The sequence below is a fragment of the Suricata suricatta genome, chromosome 12 (genome assembly GCF_006229205.1).
Source record: "Suricata suricatta isolate VVHF042 chromosome 12, meerkat_22Aug2017_6uvM2_HiC, whole genome shotgun sequence".
NCBI lineage: Eukaryota > Metazoa > Chordata > Mammalia > Carnivora > Herpestidae > Suricata > Suricata suricatta.
The window spans coordinates 98,208,824-98,222,127 of NC_043711.1; the positions used below are offsets into that span (position 1 = coordinate 98,208,824).

General features: G+C 47.4%; 1 protein-coding gene across 1 annotated transcript in view; it reads right to left on the reverse strand.

Annotated features, from left to right (window-relative positions):
• ZNF217 (zinc finger protein 217) overlaps positions 1-12,825 on the reverse strand; it is a gene marked incomplete at its 3' end in the record, with an annotated part of 30,905 nt that extends 18,080 nt beyond the window's left edge. The window contains exons 1-2 of the mRNA XM_029917971.1: positions 12,674-12,825; positions 3,158-3,234 (exon numbers count right to left, since the gene is read on the reverse strand). The remainder of the gene's footprint in view (positions 1-3,157; positions 3,235-12,673) is intronic.
• Positions 12,826-13,304: the final 479 nt, after the last annotated feature.

Genomic DNA, 13,304 nt, shown 5'->3' on the forward strand with positions numbered 1-13,304 from the left:
GGACTCCGCCTCCGGGACGCGAGCGAGCTGACGAGCGCGCGCACTCCCCTTCTCGCCGGCGCTTCCCGCGCACGCGCGCGCCTTACACCACCCCCACACACAGCCCCCCCGCACCACGCACGCCGCCTCCCGCCATCCGGCTAAACGTGGCCCGCGCGCGCTCCAGCGGTTCCAGTGACAGGTACGCGGGGAGGGGCCGCCCCCCCCCCGGGGGCCAGCGCGCAGGCGCAGATCCAGGCCTCAGCCTAGCCGCCTCCCCCTCCCTCGCAAGGTGTGCCCGGACGAGGGAGGGGCCGGTAGCAGAACTCCCGGGTCATCCCGAATTACCAGCCAAAGCCTCGGCGCCCATTTGAGCAGGTTAGAAGGCTGAAGTGCAAAAACATACCTTCAGGTTTTCGTCAAGCGTGAGCAAGGTCGAGGAGGTGACACGATTAAAATGGTTTAATGAGTATCTTCATAAAGCCATCCTGTAATTGTTTTTTTAAAAGGGCTAGACTTGTGCCGCTATTATAACTTGATATTTCTAAACTTGGCCTGGGTTCCAAGAATCCACTTGGCTTTGATAGAAACCCACGTGGATGAAACCCGGGCTTAAACTGGGCGGGAGGGGGGGGGCGACAAACTAGCCTTGCCCCCTCTGTCCCACACGCAACGTATTTAGAGCTTTAGAGCGTTTCCTACCGTACCCAGCTCACAAAAGAAGAAAAAAGGTCACGATTCCAAAGGCCTGTGTTCCCTCATTTTAGGTTCCGCCCCGAGGAGTAATCGCAGAAGCAACAATCACAACCACCAAGTTTTCTGCCCCAAAATGCAAACGAATTCAAATGTAAACAGAGCTAGGCAACTCACCAAAAACAAGACAGCCAAGTATTTTTTTTTTTATGGGATATGGGTGTACCCAAAATGAAAAAACTTAAAACCTACTAAGAAAGGCACTTAAAGTATATATTTAATAAATGGGGGAGGAGGGCTGTATCAAGGCTCTGCTGGTGAGCAATGAAGTTCTTAGTAGAAAATGGGATTGTGAGAGACAGCTTCCTAGCAGAGGGGAAGAATTTGCCAAGTGTGGTGTTTTGCTGTCATTTTATATATAACTACTAACCCCACATATGGTGGTTAGTCTTTTTAAAAAAGGAAGTGAACCAATTACTTAATCACAATTAGCAGTGCCAGAAGTAAATTCTTCGGCCAGAACTTTTTTTCCCACCGAAGTACACTAATGTTGATCATTTCTAGCGCTAGGGTTCCTTTTCTCAGGGAAGATAAATACCTGTCTTTCAAATATTTTTTAAACCCTTAGAAGTAGTCACATCCTAAAATGCAATCCAAGGACACTCTTCATAAACAAGAAACTTCATTTAACTGATCAAAACGGCCGGCTTGGAGCATGGCTACAAAAACAAACTCTGAGCAAGTGGAACCAGGTTGAGTCTCCGCATTAAGTGTAGCCTCACTCTACAAGTTAATGGGTAACCTTTGAACTCTGAAACCTTGAATGCTGTTAACACAATAGCACTGATAGTTAAAATTCTAGTGTCAAAATTGAGCAAAAAGAAAAGTCCAAACTTTTCAGAAGGGATAGGGAAACAAATGTTTTGACAAATCATGGTTTCAACTAAAAACAATGAGGCTCCTGGCTCTCAGACCTTGTTGCTACTGAATTATTTTCTGAGCAAAAAACGGCTGTGCTTTTCCTCTGTGCCTTTACACTTTTGTTAGCATAATAGCTAGCATCTTATGGTTTGTTAGTTACTGTTTCTATCTCCTCCCCCCCCCAGCCCCAAAAAAACCTTAAATGTCATAGCTTTTAAAATTGAAAGATAATTGTCTTCACTGACCTAAGAGTTTTGTATGAGATCCTTATGTTTGAGCAAAGAATTACAAAGAACCCTATTCCTGGAGACGTGCCAATAAAACTGGGAAATCGTTGCAAAAATTCTGCCAGTGACTGAGTGCTGGGTTGCAAACACATACTGTGTTTTTAAATGGACACAGAGTGATCTGCATTAGCTCTAAGGACATCTGTGAGACACGCTCTCCCCCTTAAAACAGGAAGACTCGTACTTAAGATATTCTTGGAGAGCATGCAGAGCATGCATCGGTAAAACAATTAAAAATGGAAACTCCAAAAGTAAAGGAGAATACGAGGAACAATTGGTTTTGTAGTAAAAGCGGAAGAACTCATTACTAGTCTATGAAATGAACATGGAAAACCAAGCCGTGGCGGCGTACTCTGTAGCTCCACCCACAAGTAATCCGGTTTCGCCATCACCCCCAGCTAGACTATCTCTAAAGGAGTCAGGTGCTGCGGGAGAGGCAGGGAACACAAACAAAGACTAGAATCAGAAATGTCCCTTCCCGTGGAAGCTGATGCTCTGCACATGTTACTCAGAGAAAGGTCGAAAAAGCCCCACTTCACCTCTCCTTAATGCGACAAACATCAGCTACACCTCGTTTTCCCAATTATCCAAACAGACCGGCCCTCCTTAAGATATATTTCCCAGTGTACGCTTAGAAAATAGCACCATTATCTCCAATTCAATCCTCATGATAGGAAACCTCTCCGTTTCGCTAACTTCTGGTTTTCTCTCCAGATGCTGCCGCACAGCCTTCTCAGATCTAATAACAAAACCCCAAACCCTTCTAATTTGCCATATTTAACATCCATTGGACTCATCCTGGGAGACTTAGCCTTCATTAGACAAACAATGTGATATGATCTTCCTGTTTCACAAGTTATTTGTTTTACTGTGGAACTATTACAGAAAAACAGTTTTGGAAACTGTACGTAAATCCTTGGGGCTGAAATGGAGCCAACATAGACACTCGATTTAAAAGAATTCAGTGTTCAGAGCAGGAAAACCTGAAAAACTGCAGTGAGGAGTCAGCAGGAAAAGAAAATGAAAAAGTTAAGGCAAACCTTGCCAGCTCTTGGTAACTACAAAGGACATTTGAGAAGGAAATCAGGACAGCCCTTTTCACACGACTGAACGCACTAAATTAAGTACGGATCACCCAACAACTCCAGGGAAAGCCACACGGCTCTCTTTTCTAGTAAGTTTCTTGATCCCCCCCCCCTCGAGCCCCCTCGACATTTTAAGCCTTCTATAAAACATCACCAATAATCTATGATAAAAAAATAAACTGCAAAAATCACCTTTCAGAGGCGGAGGCAGCGTCTGCAGTCTGGAGACTTCTCTCGGAGTTTGCCAGTCTACCTGGCCTGGAACAATCCTATAAGAGAGGAGATTACTGGGTTTTCCAAAGCAAACCGAAAAGGGAGGGGCCAAGTTTAAATCGAGGTTTAGATGCAATCATGACTTGATTGAATTAATCGACCTTGATGATGTGCAAAGAGCACAGTTGATTTTTAACTGTATCTGTCCCGTTGCCCATCCGCTCTCCGCGCTCGAATTTTGCCTGCCGCCAATATTCTGGATGCTTTTCAAGGCTGACTTCACTCACAATGTAAATGTAAACTCTCTTTAGAAATTACATGGGTCGGGGCGCCTGGGTGGCTCATGTCGGTTAAGCGCCTGACTTGGGCTCAGGTCTGGATCTCAGGGTTTGCGAGTTCAAGCCCCACATCGGGCTCTCAGCAGAGAGCCTGCTCTGGATCCTCTGGCCCCCTCTCTCTGCAGCCCTCCCCCACTTGTGCTTTCTCTCTCAAAAATAAATAAACATAAAAATAGATAAACATAATATATACATATATATGAATTGCAAGTGTCACATAACTTCCAGAGCACCTCTTCAAAGTTTTCTGCGCTCACCTCTGGCATAAGGGGAGGTGGAGGAAGAGGAAGGCGACTAACAAAGTTTTATTGAAATCTGATTCCCATTCTCATCTCAGTGAATGGGTCCGCCCAACTTACTCAAGCCAAAACCCAGAAGTCCAACGGTATTTCGTATCTCCATCCCCCTACACCCACCTTTAGTCCATTAAATGCTGTCTTAATATATCTTAACTTTGGCCACTTACCTCCGTCTCTAACAGGGCACCGTCCCCTCTCACTCTCTCCTCCAAATATATGGAGCGCATAAGGCGCATAAGGTTCCTGCCAGCTTCTTCCTTTCTAAATTTGCCTTAATCCAAGCTCCACCCTAAATCCAGGAGATCTTTTACCGGGTAAATTAGATCCTGTCACCGCCCTGCTTAATGGCTTCCTACGGCCTGGGGGTGGGAGGGGGAGGGGGGTTAAAGAACAAACTCCAAGAGCTGGCCTCCCCAACTCTGTGGATCTGCCCCCTGCCTAGCCCTGCAGACTCAAGTTTTGGCAGCCCCTTCCCTGGGATTCTAAGCTCCAGCCATTAGGCCTTCCCTGCGACCCGGAGCCTTCAGACCTGTGGCTCCCTTTGCCTACCACCCCCTTCCCTTTCTTTCAAGATGGCAGCTTCTCTTCCCCCTGAAAATGGTTTAAGCTCTGTGCCTACCAGTGGGGAGGGGGTGGCTTCCTCTGCCAAGGTTACGGGACGTCTTCTCCCCAAGGACCCGCTCTCCACTATTCCATTCCACCTTCTGAGAGCTGCGTTAGCCTCCATATTATTTCATCTCTCTGGGTTGCAGTTTCCTTATCCACCAAATGTGATGATGAGGAGGCAGAGGAGGAAGGCCTTAGCTCTCATCACAAGGAAAAAGGTGATAGCCATATGGAGCAATGGATGTTAAGTAATCATTTTGCAATATATGCCTTTATCAAGTCATTATGCTGGCGCCTTACCCTTATACGGTGTCATATGTCAATTATATATCAGTAAAACTGGAAAAGGACGTATATAGAATTATTAATTATGCAAATACATATTTTTCTATAAGACTCTGGAGAATTAAATGAGACACGCTACAGAGCTGTAACCCCAGAGTTTTACCGGGGCGAGTGGGGCAGCCTGGCCCTGTTCTAGGCACAGGAGACAGGGCTTGGCAGGAAGCAAAACAATGCATTTGCCCCTTTTAATTTTTTTTTAATTTTTTAATGTTTATTTTTGAGAGACAGACCACAAGCCGGGGAGGGGCAGAGAGAGAGAGAGAGAGAGAGAGAGAGAGAGAGAGAGGGAGACACAAAATCGGAAGCAGGCTCCAGGCCCTGAGCTGTCAGCGCAGAGCCCAACGTAGGACTCAAACTCACAGACTGAGATCATGATCTGAGCCAGAGTCAGACACTCGACCGACTGAGCCACCCAGGCACCCCAGGGTTTGCCCCTTTTTAGAGGGAGACAGACAAACACACAGACAACAGATAATATGTGTGCCGTATGTATTGATAGAGTTGACCCCTTCCTCATCTTTGAAACACTATTTCCTTTGTTTTCCATGTTCTATAGATTTCCACCCCACCCCACCCCCTTCCTCACTGGAGGCTCCTTCTCCATCCCCCCTTCTCGGTCCTCTCTTCTCCCTGACCTCCAGACTTGGAACTACCCAGGGCCCATTGCTGGTGCCTTGTCTTCTCATTTCCTAGATTATTCCATCCATAGTCCAGTGACCTGAAAGACCATCTAGATGTTTAAGGCTCCTAAATATGTATTTGCCACCCAGACCTCTCCCCTCAACTTTTTTTTTTTTTTTGAGAGACTGAGATGGGGAAGGGCAGAGAGAGAGGAAGGGGGAATCCGGAGCACACTCCACACTGCCATCTCTCAGAGCCCCACGTGGGGCTTGGACCCACGAACCGCAAGCTCATGACCAGACTCAAAACCAAGAGTCAGACGCTTAACCAACTGAGCCTCCCGGGCGCCCCCTCCCCTCAACTCTTTTTTTTTTAATGTTTTATTCATTTTTGAGGCAGAGACAGAGCAAGAGTGGGGGAGGGGCAAAGAGAGGGAGACACAGAATCCAAAGCAGGCTCCAGGCTCTGAGCTGTCAGCACAGACCCGACCTGGGGCTCGAACTCACGAACCGTGAGATTGTGACCTGAGCTGAAGTTGGACTTTTAACCGACTGAGCCACCCAGGCGCCCTCTCCGCTCAACTCTTGAAACAGATTTCCAACTACCGGCTCCATCTCCTCTTAGATGTCTGCCCACAGCAGTGACCAGTAGATGTGCTCACAACAAACGCACACTGATGTGCATTAGTAAAACATGGAACTTAGCTGCCGAGAGGTCCAGTGGGAAGGGGCTTGAGACTGGGGTCTTGAGGCCAGTCACTAGGATCTGGGCTCCGTTTCTTCATCTGTAAAATGGGGATTCTAGCCTCCTCCCTGCCCGCCTCATTGGACGGTCGGGTTGTTCGGCTCAAACCACAGGGGAACTCTGCAATGTCTAACGACAGCCATATTCTCGTGGATACGGAGTATCCGCTCCCCAAAGGGCTCTACTCTTTTTTTTTTTAATGTATGTTTATTTTTGAGACCGAGAGAGACAGAACACGAGCAGGGGAGGGGCAGAGAGAGAGGGAGACACAGAATCGGAAGCAGGCTCCAGGCCAGCAGGCCAAGATGCTAGCTTATGAACACTAACGTTCATTGACTTCTTAATGTGCGCTTTTACACTTTGTAACTCATCTAACCCCTGGCATGAGCCTGTGAGGTAGGATTTATACTTTTCCATTTATTAGACAAAGACCCGGGCAGAGAGGGATTACATAGCTCTCCGAAGACCCACAGGCAATAAAGCAGCCACCTCCTTTCCTGTGCAGACACTGACCAAGTCTTACCCCCACACCCCACCCCATGCAGCCCCAGGACCTTGAACCATGCCTAGCACATAGTAGATGCTCATTAAATATTAGACCGGGGTGGGGGGGGATAAGTAAATAAATAACTGCTTGCCAGACAAGTTCCCATCCATTGTCTCATGACCTCCTCCTAGTAACACAATGGCTACGTTTAGTCTTGCTTTAAATGCAGAGAGGTCAAATATACATTCAACGAATAGAATGTGCCCAGCATTGTTTGCCACAGGCCAGGGTTATGAGTACAAGGGAAGTGAGCTCTACCGCAGAGCTACCATTCCAGCAGAAGCACGGACAGTCCCCTCTCTGTCACACTGATGTTTTCAGAAGTCACACTGATCTTTTCAGAAGTCAAATCTGATTACATCAGGGTCCTGCCTAAAACTCCCCATGTCTCTTGGAATATAAACAAAATCCTTGATAACGTGGCAGACAAGACTCGGGGGGGGGGCGAGCGGGGTGTCCACGACAACAACACTGGATTGTATCCCACCAACACTGGGATGTGACTGGACAGAAACGCAAGAAAAACTGACCCACGGAACTTCAAGTTAAGTGCTTCTTCCTGGAGAGATTATCTCCTGAAAGGTGGCATCCTGGTAAAACAAGAAATGGCCAATTGCGGGCCACCACCTCCATTTACTTTCCCCGGTGTGGAAGGCACGCTCAGGGAATCAGCGTGGTCACCGGTAAACACACTTGGCCACCGGATTAGCCATAATCTAACCAATCTTCACCCCTGTAAGTGATCACTGCCTCTTCTTTAACAAGAGGAAACTGAGGCTTAAGATGGTTCAGTAGCCCGCCTGCGGCCACCCAGCTAACAGTTGGTTCCCCACCCTCCAGACCACACTGAGGCCAGTGGGTCATTTGAACCCTACGTCAGACCCCGGCTCTGTCACCAACTGAAATCTCCTCGCTTCTAAAAATCTCCACTGATGCACATTTCTCGACATCCTATTTCCTCAACGTTCTCGTCTCTGGGGCAGGGTTGAAACATCCTCACCCAGCATTCCTCCCCACCCCCCTGGGACAACAATATTTCACTCTATCGCCCTGGGCTAGCCCCTCCCACCTCCGTTCCTCCCTGTCGGTCTTGGTGTACCTGCTTAGTCTTCCTCCAAGTCCTCCACCGTTCCCAGGAGACTCCAGATCTCCTTTGAAGGTAGGGAGAAAAGGTGGTGCAAATTTACATCCTAAAGGCAATTAGCAGAGTGCTTTTTTGCACACAACTGGGAGGCAATAACGTTTGTGAAATGAAGAATGTCCTAGGGACGCCTGGCTGGCTCAGCCCGTTGAGGTTGAGTGTCTGGCTCTTGATTTTGGCTCAGGTCATGATCCCAGGGTCGTGGGATCGAGCCCGACATCGGGCTCCACACTCAGCATGGAGCCTGCTTAAGATTTTTTCTGCCTCTCTGGGCTCCTGGGTGGTTCAGTCAATTAGGCGCCTAACTTCAGCTCAGGTCATGATCTCACGGTTCGTGAGTTCGTGAGCTGTGTGCTGACAGCTCAGAGCCTGGAGCCTGCTTCTAATTCTGTGTCTCCTCTCTGCCCTTCCCCCTCTCGCGCTGTCTCTCTCTCAAAAGTAAACGTTAAAAAGCTTAAAAAACTAAAAAAAAATTCTCTTTCTCTCTCTCTCTGCCTCACTTGAACTGTCTCTCTCTCTAAAGTAATTGAAAGAAAAAGAGGGGCACCTGGGTGGCTCAGTCGGTTAAGCGTCCACCTTCAGCTCAGGTCATGATCTCACAGTTCATGGATTTGAGCCCCATGTTGGGCTCTGTGCCAACAGCCAGCTCAGAGCCTGGAGCCTGCTTCGGATTCGGTGTCTCCCTCTCTCTCTGACCCTCCCCTGCTCACACTGTCTCTCTGTCTCTCAAAAATAAATAAAAAACATAAAAAATTTAAAAAAGGAAGAAAGAAAGAAAACATGTCCTAGGCTGGATCTCCACTGCCTTCCTTACACAGTCCCTCAGAGCTAATCAGTCAGTCAGTGTTACAGATCCTGTCATCCAGTCGCTCTCGAATGCACCGTCTCCTTTCTGTTTCTACCGTCTTATCTTTTCCTCTGATCTGGGTAATGATTGCATAACCGGGCCTCAAGTACCTGCCTCCTTCCCCGCCTAGAACAATTTTTCCTCAATACCACAAATAACCACCCTCTACCGCCCCGCACATAAATCTCCAATTTACCCAAATAAGTCCCAGTGGCCTCCCTTAGGATGCAAAACTGCCCCAGGGCCCCAGCCAACCTTTCAGCCAGATTCATGCCATAAATATTTATTGACCACTCCTCTGTCCCGGGCACTGGCTAGATAGTAATTAAAGAGCGAGGTACAAAACAAATTGGATTGCTGTCCTCATGGAGTTTATATTTTCATAGGAGAAACAGACATTAAACACATTAAAACAAAAAAATAGATAAGCATATAATTACAGTAACTACCCTGAAGAAATAATCACTCCTACATACCGAAATTCATCACAGCCTTCTTGATAGTCGTGACAAATAAGAAACAACCTATATGTTCAGCAAGAGGAAAGTGACCACTGAAACTATGATATATCCAAATTTAAGAATATAGACAGGGGTGCCTGAGTGGCTCAGTGGGTTAAGCCCCCGACTTCCCCTCAGGTCATGATCTCACAATTGGTGAGTTTGAGCCCCACCTCAGGCTCTGTGCTGACGGCTTGCAGCCTGGAGCCGGCTTTGGATTCTGAGTCTCTCTCTCTCTGTCCATCCCCTGCTTGTTCTCTGTCTGTGTCTCTCAGAAATAAATAAACATTAAAAAAATTGTTTTGATAAAAAAAGAATATAGACATCAGTTAGAAAGAATGAAGCATTGCTACATGTGCTCATGAGGCTAAATCACCAAGACATTGCGGAGTAAATAAATAAATGAAGCCACGAAAGGTAACACAATAATATATTTTCTAAAGGAAATATATATAATATATATTTATATTATATATAATACACACGCATGTTTATTCTACACAGAGATTGGAAATATATAGGCTGATCATTTCCCAATATATAGAAATATTGAATCATTATATTGTACAACTGAAACTAATAGGTTATATGTCAATCATGTCTCAATAAGTCAATACGAAAGAAATACATATGCAAATACATGAATAAAATTTGGTTAATTCTCAAATATGGGCAAAGATCCAGTACCCTTGACTGGCAACTAAATATTTTAATCTTTTAACATGTAAAACACATTCATATGTGACCTATATAACTAAAAATTAGCTGCCTATTAACACAGAATTCCAAACTACGCTAAGTACCCTGGGAAATTATCAACAGAGAATAAAATACTTAGTATTTTCATTTACTGCTTCTTTTTTTTTTTTATTTTTTTTTAAACTTTTTTTTTTAATGTTTTATTTATTTTTGATACAGAGAGAGACAGAGCATGAGAGAGGGAGGGGCAGAGAGAGAAGGAGACACAGAACCGGAAGCAGGCTCCAGGCTCTGAGCTGGCTGTCAGCACAGAGCCTGACGCGGGGCTCGAACCCACGAACGTGAGATCTGACCTGAGCCGAAGCCGGAGGCCCAACCAACTGAGCCACCCAGGCGCCCCTCATTTACTGCTTCTTAATGAACTCTCCTCCACTTACCCTCCTCCTTGCTCTGTGCCCAGAGCCGTCCCACACCCATTTTGAGTCCCCCCAAAACCCACATGCTGCCTCCGTCCAAACATCAATCTGGAGCCCTCCTACCCATCCCCCACGGCCACTCCTAATGCCCGCATGCTCTTTGTTCAGTCACTGTCTTTGTTCAACGCCTCCTTTATGACACTAGCTGGGTTATGCTGGCCACGGATGATGTCTGAATGGACTACAGGATCCTCAAAGGTAAGGCCAGTTTGCTCCAAATCACAGCATTCGGGAAAATGTCCCCAGTATTCATTCAGCTGTTCAGTTTCATTAAGTAAATATGCCCCCTCGGTCCTGCCATCCGCTCATTCATTCACTGTCTCAGTCGACAAATACGAAGACTGACTGTGTACCAGGCACTGTTTTAGGGGCTGGGAACACAGCCAGAAAGCAAACCCATCAAAATGCTGATCCTCGCGGAGTTAACACTTAATACTGTAGTGAATTAAATGATCAGTGCTACAGGGCGCCCGGCTGGCTCTGTCTGTGGAGCAAGGGACTCTTGATTTCAGGGTTGTGAGTTCGAGCCCCACATTGGGTATAAAGATTACTTAAAAATAAAATCTCAGTGCTCCTGGGGGACTCAGTTGGTTAAACATCTGACTCTTGATTTCAGCTCAGATCACAATCTCATGATTGGTGGGATTGAGCCCCTCATCGGGCTCTGCACGGAAAGCAGTACAAAGCCTGCTGGGGGATTCTCTCTCTACCTCTCTCTGCCCCTCCCCCTCTCTCAAAATAAGAAAATAAATTTTTAAAAGTTTTTAATAAAATCTTTAGAAAAGAATTAAATGATTAGTATTATGGAGGGGGGAAAAGGGGACAGAGAAAGGGGCCAGAGAGTGGAGGGAGTTGATGGGAGTAACGTTCAACATTTTAGGCCTGGAAGGCTTCCCAGGTGCAGATATCTGAGTAAAGATCTGAAGGGATGACAGTGGGAGCCATGTAGAGTTCTGGGCAGAGAGCAGTCCCAGCTGAGGGATCGGCAGGCAAAGACCTTGAAGCAGTATGCCCCATGGTTCAAGGAACAGCAAAGGAAGCTGGCATGATGTTGTGGCTGGCATGGAGCAGTGAGAGGACACAAGTCATAAAATTAGAAGGGAAGAGGCACATGCCATTTTGGGCGTTGTAAAGACAGGATGTTACTCTGAATGAACCTGAGAGCCCGTGAATGGCATGGCCAGAGGAATAAGGATCTGGTGGAGATATTAAGAGTCTTATTAAACAAGCTGATAAAACCAAGAGTCCTCTTAAAATAATAACCCAGAAAGTCTCCTTGCTGAAATCCCTCAGATATTTAAGCGTGTCCATATTTTCAGTAAAACAGCCCAACAACAAAAACGATTAATAATAGTAAGAAGGGATAAGACAAGTTTAACAAAAAGGAAAAAGTAGAACAATTTAATCTGGCCATAGCCCTGCTATGGGCCAGAGTCTTAACTCCACACCTGATCGGCCCAACCATAGTGCTGGGCACCAAACACCATAACCTGTGTACTGAAATTCATCCGGCAGGTAAGGAGACCGTGGCCCGCAGAGGTTAACTCAGTCTCTGCCTTTCTAAGGCCTTTGACTTGCTTGAGATTCTACAACAAGAATAAAGTAGAATTCTAGCCCGAACAAATTCCAAAGCCTGTGCCGGCTCACGCCATTCTATTTTGTCCTGAGCGGTTGACTTTGGCCTCAAGGGACTGAAGAAGAGTAATAGGGACCATTGATTAAGGACTTTTTCTGGGCCGCGTCCATTATTTGCACCATTTCTGGATACCCAGGCAGAGTTGGTACCCGCATCGCCCAGATTAGAAGCCGCACCTCCCAGTGGTGAGACAGGAAGGGAATTAAAGGGCTGAGCTCTTGAAACTGGTTTCCAAGTTCAAACCAAGACCCCAGGCTACCCAACTATTGCTCAGCCAGCTCACTGGAGCGCTTTTCCCGCCGTATCCCCACCCCTGCCCTTTTACAGAAGGAGGTGAGGGTAAACACTCACTGGTGTATTTGGAAGGATAAATAAGTCCTCACGAGTCAAACGCTTTGGGGGAGAATTTGGCACATGAAGCATTCGATTAGGACAGGCTAGGATCACAAAGACCATCGCCCATGGCCACACAGGAGCTCACCCGCGCTCCAGACCGGGTCTGTTCTCAACCATTGCAGGGACCTGCCGGGGTCCTTATTCTGGGTTGGAGCAGAGAAGCAAGAGTGTTTCTATGAAGTGAGGGAGGCCCTCAGAGCTGGACCCAAGTCTGTCCACATCAGAAGCTGAGCAGCTCTCGATCAGCAGCAAGATGGGCCAATGTAGACAAAGTAAGCAGAACTCTGGGAAGAAAGATACCTCAATCCAAGTGATCCTCCAGGAAACTGGAAGCTACGTGCCCTTCAGGGTTCCTTGGACACCTTCTCCGAACTGGAGGTCAAGTGAGACCGGGGAGGCACCTGAAGGAGAGAGTCAGAGGTGAGTGGCTCCAGGGAAGTGTTGGGGGGATGAGCCCCTATCTCCTGTGCCCTCTCCAGCCACACCCTCAAACAGGATGTGGAATTTGGGGAACATGCTGGAGAGGAGACTAAGGTCAGAGCCACGCCCCTGGTAGGTACTGAGTGACCACGAAATCAGAGGTCTAGTCTGAAGATTAGATGCCGACCCTGGTGCTCCCGAGGGTGGTGGGCCCAACGCCAGGTACCCCACGGCTTCACTCTCAGGGGGTGGGCTGCTTCGGCTCAGCCGCTCCCCAACACGAACACGAAGGTGGTCTCAGAAACAGGAACTGAATCAAACACGGTCCTCAGAGCCAGCGGGCGCCCAAAGCCTGGCTCCCTGCTCAGCTGCGGGGAAACCTCAGCCTCCTGACTCGACTTGCCTGCCTCGCCCGTACAATGGGCACATCGCCGCCCACCGCATGGGGCCGCTTGGGAAGGCTGCAGGAGCTAATTACAACCAAACCTGAAAACGGTGCCTGGCACGCGGC